This window comes from Nuphar pumila, chromosome 14, assembly GCF_984573655.1.
Source record: "Nuphar pumila chromosome 14, dmNupPumi1.hap1.1, whole genome shotgun sequence".
In the NCBI taxonomy this organism is placed as follows: Eukaryota; Viridiplantae; Streptophyta; class Magnoliopsida; order Nymphaeales; family Nymphaeaceae; genus Nuphar; species Nuphar pumila.
In genome coordinates this window covers 46,662,513-46,671,538 of record NC_143262.1, presented here as the reverse complement: position 1 = coordinate 46,671,538, position 9,026 = coordinate 46,662,513, and the positions used below count along the sequence as shown (strand labels likewise).

General features: G+C 35.2%; 1 pseudogene; it reads right to left on the bottom strand.

The window, feature by feature from the left end:
- Nucleotides 1-3,261: 3,261 nt before the first annotated feature.
- On the bottom strand, nucleotides 3,262-3,923 carry LOC149816800 (transmembrane and coiled-coil domain-containing protein STS1 pseudogene; annotated as a pseudogene).
- Nucleotides 3,924-9,026: the final 5,103 nt, after the last annotated feature.

Genomic DNA, 9,026 nt, shown 5'->3' with positions numbered 1-9,026 from the left:
TATTCAAAAGAATATGGATTTGCCAATGATATTTCAAGTATTTCCCAAGTTCCAAATTCAAATTTTCTAAGTTAGAATTTCAATTTCAAAGTTTGAATTCAGAGAAATCAAGTCTCTCAGAGTCGATTTCACCAAATGTCAAGGATTTCTCAAAATCGATTTTTATTTCTCTCAGAAGTATATTTCAAGTTCTAATTCACGATTTTCCATGTGATATCATTTCCAAGATTTACAAAGCAAACATCATGTTTTCAAAATATGCATTTTCTGAAAATTCATAGCACATGCCTGATTCTATGTGCATTTAGAAATTAGAATATGATTTAGACAAGTTGAATAGAGTAGAGCATAAGATTGATCATTGGTTCAATTACCCCTGTTAAAGGTGGCAGGAACGGTTGAACCTCGTACCGACAGGCGAGTCCCATTCTACGGAATTATCCCGCATTTTAAAAACGGAGGCGAGTTATTTTCAAAAACTTTTTCAAAGGTCAGTTTGACTCGCAAAAAGTTAAAAATTTTGCGATGATAACATGCACGTGCCATTCGTGTTGCCATTTGTGAGAATTTGAGAAATAAAGGCAAAATGCATGAAAAATAAGTAATTTATGATATTTACAATGCTCATTTATTCTAATCTAGAACTGGAAATGTAAATATTTTCATTAATCCGACTATTACAAGTTTTGAAATGAAATTGAGGTTTTAAATTCCTAAACTAAGAAGGAAAATAGCCTTTTTAACCTAATTCCTGCAAAATCCGAATCAGTATGAGATAAAAATAAATAAATAAATAAATAAAAAAGATATATTTATAGGCTTGCAAAGATGAGAGATAGGAAATCGAGGGATTTGGGTATGGTTAGATGTATCAAAGATGAAATGCAAAGGGTTTTAGTCAAAGATGAGGAGATTAAGGAGAGATTGAAAGATTATTTTGATAAGCTATTTAATGATAGTCATGCTCAAGATCTTGGAGACTTCTCCATTCCTTTTTATGAGATAAATCGTGACTTCATGCACAAGATTCAAAAGAAAGAAATTGCAGAGGCTTTGCAGAAAATGAAATCAAGAAGGGCAGTTGGCCCAGATGGTATACCTATCGAGGCTTGGAAATGCTTGGGCGAGAAAGGTTTAAAATGGTTGACAAATCTTTTTAACTTGATTTGGCGAACAAATAAGATGCCTAATGAGTGGAGGAAGAGTACTTTGGTGCCTTTATATAAGAATAAGGGTTATATACAAGATTGCACAAACTATCGTGGTATAAAACTCATGAGTCATACTATGAAACTTTAGGAGAGGGTGATTGAGTCTAGGTTGAGGAAGGTTGTCATGATATCGGAGAATCAATTTGGTTTTATGCCTGAAAGATCAATTATGGAAGCTATACATCTTCTTAGACAACTTATTGAAAGATATAGAGAGAGGAACAAAGATTTGCATATGGTTTTTATTGATTTAGAGAAGGCATACGATAGAGTACCTAGGGACGTTCTCTGGTAGACAATGATGAAGAAAGGTGTTTCTCTCAAGTACATTAGTATAATTAAAGATATGTATGAAGGAGTAGTAACCAATGTCCGCACTTGTGGAGGGGTGACAACCAATTTTCCGATAACGGTTGGGTTACATCAAGGATCTGCTTTAAGCCCTTTCCTATTTGCGATAGTGATGGATGAGCTTACGAGATCAATTCAAGAAAATGTACCGTGGTGTATGTTGTTTGCTGATGATATTGTTTTGATTGATGAGTCTAGAGTTGGGGTTAATGCTAAGTTAGAATTATGGAGACAGACATTGGAAGCTAGAGGTTTTAAGTTGAGTAAGAGTAAGATTGAATATATGGAATGTCGGTTTAGTAAGCAACGAAGTAGTGATGGGAGTGTAGTGAAGCTTGGTGAGCAAGAAATATCGGTGAATAATTATTTCAAATATTTGGGATCCATCATTCAAAAGTATGGAGAAATTGATGGAGATGTAAATCATAGGATAAAGGTTGGGTGGATGAAATGGAAAAGTGCAACTGGAGTGCTGTGCGATCATAGAATGCCATTGCGGTTGAAGGGAAAGTTTTATAAGACGACTATTAGACCCGCTTTACTATATGGTACGGAGTGTTGGGCTGCCAAGAGACATCATATTCAAAAAATGAGTGTAGCTGAGATGCAAATGCTTAGATGGATGTGTGGAAATACAATAAAAGATAAGATTCGGAACGAGGGGATACGTAAGAAGGTAGGTGTTGCACCCATTGAAAATAAGATGCGAGAGAATCATTTACGGTGGTTTGGACATATTCGGCGAAGGCCTAATGATGCTCCAATTAGAAGGTTGGAGAAATGGGAAAATATATTAGTTAAAAGAGGTCGGGGTAGGCCTAGGAAGACTTGGATGGAGATGATAGGAAATGATATGAATGCTTTGAACCTCACCGAGGACATGGCATTGGATAGAAATGATTGGAGGAAAAGGATTCATGTGGAAGACCCAAAATGAATTTCTTTTTTGGTTCATATCGCTGACCCCAATTGTTTTGGAATGAAGGCGTAGTTGTTGTTGTTGTAAAAAAAAAAGATATATATATATATATATATATATATATATATATATATATATATGTATATATATATATATGTATATATATATAGACAGCCATTTATATAATATCAAATCGGATCCAGTGAAATGCTCAAGTATATATCTTACAATAATGAAAATTTCAAGGCAAGTGATAAAATATACACTGGAATTGTATGTTGAGTGAATAGTGTCGGGGGTAATATGCAGTGAAATGGTGATTGGAGTCGGAGTTTCTGCAGCATGTGTTAAGGTTAGCACATAGGCTATGCTGGGGTATAGGGATGCTTATAAGAGACTATGTGTGTGTGTGTTGCAGTAGATGTGGCATAGTGCCACAAGGGTACTAGGTGTTGTGCGCATATGTAGGGAAGTGAAGTGATAGATGGTTGTGTAATGGAATAAAGATGCTGGGAGCTGCAAAGGTGCTACAGCAAATGGTGCTGTGTATGGAGGAATTGTAGAGGATGGATCAATATTTAACCCTTTTAGAGTTTAATGTGTGAATGCACTAGTCATATGTACTAGAGATCAATTAGTATGCAGTGACCAGTGAAAATATCACACAACATATATGAAAAATTCAAACAGTGGATAGGATGAATAAATGGCTCGTACCTGATCACCACAATCTGATTTGCAGTTTGACCCCTGAATAATCGGTGAGATATCTATAGTGCTCTAGGGATTTTGCACGAGGGCTGAAAAGAAAGAAAAATAATAATCAGGATAGTATGTATCCAATTCCAGCTGCTCCACAATTTATTGGGTAGCATGAAGATAAGAAGAATGGCCATCGATTAATGTTGTAACATCAACATTCTCAATCCCAGGTACTTCGACAGACTGAATTCCTGCTAATCCATCTGTAAGCAAGCTTGCGCGGGAAGCAACATCAAGAGTCCAGTCACTGGTAGAATACATACTCACGAACCTCCCAGACACGATCTTAAGAGCAGCCTCCCAATTTTCATTTCTCAATGGAATTGGTGTTCCAAGGAGAACAACTCTTTTCACAATGCCAACACTATTAGCAGATATGGCCAGATGCTCAAGACATTTAAATGTCACCCTTGCTCCCAAAGAATAACCAATAAGAGTAACAGGTCTGTGTCCATATAATCCTTTAACAACATTTCAGCAAGAAGCTTCCCTGCCTTATCTGATCTGTACACTGCAATAGACTATTTGCTGTCTGTAAAATTTGTTGCAGCTAGTAGCGTAGATGGCTATGCTAATGCAGCTACCAGAGAGCTTAACACTATCAACGTGGCACTTTGGTTGTGATTTTCACCAGTGTGTTTGAACTCAACTTCATCAATATCTCTAATTCTTTTAGCCATTTTAGTCCCAGTAAGACCAGCCTCCAGCAGCTCCAAAAGAAATGACAACAGCCATAAGTCCCACCACTGGTCCAGCGGCACAGGTTGCAGTAGCAAAGCCACCTGCGCCAATAACAGGGATAATGGTACTAAATGTGGGTGCCAACGCATCAGATCCAGCTGCAATTGTTGGAGCTGCTAGACCACCAGTTACTGCTAGCAAGGTTTTGCCAGTCAATACAACGGCACCAATAATACCACCTTGTTTCCACCTAGACTATTTACGTTGTTTTTCTTCAGCTTTTGGTTGAGCTCCATTGGCCTTCGCAGAAACCACAGCAGAGCAAGAAATGATAAACTCCAAAGCTTCCATTTTAGTCCACCTCCATGGATTAATCATGCCAACGTGACATGGCAGATCAATTTCTCCAATTAGATCACCTAGAATAATCACATACCATACAACGAATGAATTCCTTTATAAAATCTTGGGGGACTTTCATAATGAATTGAGATGATTCTTTGGATACAGTTATAAACATGTAGGCACTACGGTTATCCTGCTTCTACCATAGTTCAAGGTTTATCCCAAGCGCTGGAATGGAGGTGGAGAATTTCAACTCCTCTTTTTCCTCATAATCATTGCTTCCATGCTAAGGTAGACCGAGAATGGAGACCCCCAGCAAGATCGATGGGATTATTCTTGCTGGGTTTCTTACATCTCACATTTTGACAGGAAATCATCTTCTAACATCCAGTTTGTGAATTCCAACAAATACACCCAATATGCTGATTTTTGTTGGAATTCATGATGGCCTTATGGTTGGAGCCTCAAAGGACCTCTTTTCACATTCAATTGGGAGAGATATATGGACGCATGAAACTAAAGGTAAAAGGGGTATTGGGAATATGCCAGACAATCTTCAGCAGGGTTCATGGTGATTGAGAAAACATCGACCAAATGTGAAATATATAACGACATTTGCAAAATATTACAGAAGATATACATGAAGTGAATTTAAATACACAGGATGAGAAGTTAGAATGAATTACACAGAACTAATACGACTGATATACTGAAATTGATGAAACATGACGCTGGTGATGATCTAAGAGACCCTACAGGAATGGATGATGATGATGCTGCATCTGATAAAAGGATACTCAATGATGCACAACTGTGATCATCGCAAAAATTTTCCTCTTTTGTGGTTTCTCTCTCTTCCTTCTCTTTTTCCTTTCTAACCTCTATTTCCTCCTTTTTGAAGGGAGAAAATAAAGACAGAAAGAAAGAGAGAAGAGAAAAGAAAAGAAGAGAAAAGAAGAGAAGAGGAATTCTTTTGCGGAGTCTCACTTGACCTTAATTTTGAAAAATGTTTAAGAAAATAACTTGCCTCCATTTTTGAAATATTTGCGGGAAAACTGGGAGACGGGATTCGCTCGTCGGTACGAGGTTCAACCGTTCCTGGCGCCTTTACCAGGGGTAATCGAACCAAGGATCGAATTCATGCCTTTTGCTTTGCTAGGAAATTATCTAAGAATTTATGCTAACTTTAAATGCACAAAGAATCATGCTTGTGCGAATGCGAAGATGTATGCTCTTTTTGAAAAATGATTTGAAATTTTCCAAGCTTTTCTGAGATAGACTTGATAATAGGACGAAAAAATGATTTCTGAATGATTGAATTTAACTTAGAACTTGAGATAGATCAGAGAAGTTCTAAGTCTTCGAAGTAATTTAGAGTTGGAGGAATAAATCTTGATTTTGAAAAAGAATGATTTGAAGTTTTGAAATGAAAGGAAATGAGGTTTCAAAGCCAGAAATGGACTTTGAATTTTGGATTTTAAACTTGGTTATAGGAAAGGAAATGAATATTTGAAATGAATATTTGAAATGAAATTTTGAATTTCAATTTTGAAATCAGGATGGACTTGAGAGATCCTAAATGATGTTAAAAATAGAAATGAAGTTCTGATGAGATCTGAAAATGGATTTAGATTTGAAATCTGGACATGAAGTGGATTTGGATTTGAAAGTTTGGAATTTGAAAAAAAATAGAATTGGATTTGAAAGTTGGAATTGAAAATAGAATTTGATTTGAAATTTGGCATTTAAATCTGAAGTCTAGATCTTAAGATGGATTTGGATCTGAAATTTGAGATTCAAAGTAAAATTGGATTCTAAATCCTGCAATGGAATTAGATCTGGAGTCTGAGATCCAAAGTGGAATTGGTTCTGGGTCCTAACATGGATTCAGATATGAAGTCTGAGATCCCAAGGTAGAATTGTATTTAGAAAACTGGATCCAAGTTGATCTAATTTTGGATTTGAGTTTTTTTTTTAAAGTCTAAAATGGGACTTTTGAGTATGGATCTGGGTTTTGAAAACTCAGATTGAATTTAAAACTTAGAAAAGACCAAGCTTTTGAGATTCTGGATCAATCTCAAGCTTTGATTTTGGATTTTGAAGATGAACTTGGTCTTGAATATGAAGATGAATCAGAAGTTACAAAGTTAATGTGAACTTTTGAAATTTCATTTAGATTTTGAATTTTGGATATACAAATGGATTTCAAAGTCAAATTGGACTTTGAATTTTGAAGTTTAGAAGATGAATTAGAATTTTCCAATTTGAATTTGGAAATTGAGTTTTGAATATAAATGAATTTCAAAGTTAAATTAGACTTGAATTTGGAGCTTGAATTTAGAAAGATGAATCAAGAATCTCAAAATTAAATTGAACTTTGAGTTGGAGTTTTGAATATAAATTGAATTTGGAATTTGAAATACAAGATGATTCTGAAGTTTCAAAGTCAAATGGGACCTTGAAATTGAATTCTTGAATCCTTTTGAGAAATAGAGTTGAAGTTGGATCTTATGAATAGGATTTGATCTGAGAAATGAAGAAAAGAATCACTTGGATTTATGAAAAAGAATTTTGAAAATATGATGCAATTCTATCCTAAATGATGAATGAATTTGAATTTTTGAAATTGGATTTTGAAAAAGCTATTTCATTCTTTAAATGAATTAAAATAAGATTAAAAATATAATACATCCTTGACTATGGTCATTGAATGTATTATATAATAATCTATATTTAAATTCAAGTGAAGAATGAAACACATTTGGTGCTTTTATAGAATTTAAAATAAAATTAACTCTCAATATACCCTGACTATGGCCATTGGTATATATATTGAGTTAATTTTAGATTAAATTCTGATAAAAGAAAAAAATATTTAAAGAAAATATGATGATTTTGAAAAGGATCCAGTGGGGATCCAGTGTTATTTTGTAAAAGATAAAAATACCAAGTTTTGTCCACATCCTGACTATGACCATTGATGTGGATCATCAACTTAGGATTAATTACCCCTTACGAAATGGTGCACATGCCATTTGTGTTTCACCATTGTGAGCATTTAAGAAATAAAGGCAAAATGCATGAAAATAAGTAATTCATGATGTTTACAATGCTTACTCATTCTACCTAAAACAGAAAAATATGAAAGTTTTGTCAACACTTAATCATTACAACTTTTCAACCGAATTAGAAATTTGAATTTAATGTTCCTAAACTAAAATAACATTTTTTAACTTACCACCTGTAAAACAGAGTTAGTATAGGGCAAGATTGCAAAATATGAAAAGATGATAGAAGATGTTAAATTGAACCTAAGATGTTATGCTCATATGGAAAATATATACGAAGATATCTTTATTCAAATGAGAAGGTAATACTTACCTCAGCTGATGAAAACATGCCTAACAAGCTGTGGAAGTAATAATAATGATACGCAAGAAATAGGAGGAAGATGCTGGAAAACAAAGGTATGGGGGAATACAAGATGTACAGCTGACAATACATTTGAAAAGATATACAGGTATATCCCATCTAGATTCCACTTTATAATGTCCGTTTCAACAGATTGGTGACACCAGTTGGTGGCATATGGCGCCACAAAATGAATTAACAGATCGGTTTCTGCAAAGGATTGGCTAAGAGACCCGAACTTGCAGGCTATTCTTAACAGCTCCAATTGAGATATGGCTCTGACTCCAGTTGGCTCTTCAAAGTGTCGACATTCCCTTGGAGCTGGCGCATGAATTTCAGCAGCAAATCTAACAAACCTTCCTAGTGCTATCCTTTAACAACAGCTGCCTTGATTAATGCCGAGGCTGGGAATTAGCTGTAATGAAGGGAGGAATGTTGTAGCACTATCGAAATTTGTCATGAGCTCCTTGCCCGGGTGGGCGTATGCTGTTTGTAGAGATCTTCCAAAAACTCAGAATGAACTTCAGGCTTAATATCATTGATTTCTGCCAAGAAGGAATGCTTAATGATGTCAATGAGCACCTGAGCTAGCAAGATAAATGATTGGACAATGAAATAACAACTATTGTTGGGTCCCAAAAGTGAATCTCATAAGATCAAATGTCATATTTTCTGGTGAACAGCTTGCAAACCTCTGTGCAGAGTTTATACAAAACTTGCACAATACCCCCACCAAATGATTGGCACAGTTTGTCAAACATATCTAGGATATGATATATAAGGTTGATACCTATTGTTTGCAACAACATATTTGCGCAAATCAACACAAAGCAACTAAAATCTGATAATTCTGTTGTACATGGCCTCTGCAATTGCATTATATTTAAGAATCTCCAGAAGGTTATAAGTATATGAGTTGGCATGATCGTTAATAATGAAAGAAAAGAATCAAGACAGATAATGAAGCCAACATCGATTAGCTGTACAGGATTGAACGCATTAGAGACTATGAATGCAGAACATATGAATATTAAATCAAAGGAAAGAACTGACATACTCAATCTTATAGTTGGGGCCTTCGGTAATAATTTTCATATGCTAAGAATAGCTAATGGTTCATTTAGAAAGAAAATTTATTGAAAACTCTGAAAGTAACAATAGTCAACTAAGAGCAAACTCGAGAAACCAATGACTTGATATACCAGTTAGCAATATCCATGGAGATTCGTAGGTCCAACTCAGGGCCATCGCGAAATAGGCCAAGCTAGTCACATAACAACCAACTGATTTGCAAATTGACTGTTCCAATTGCACATGTCAAATCATAAATTGAATTGCTTCTCCTT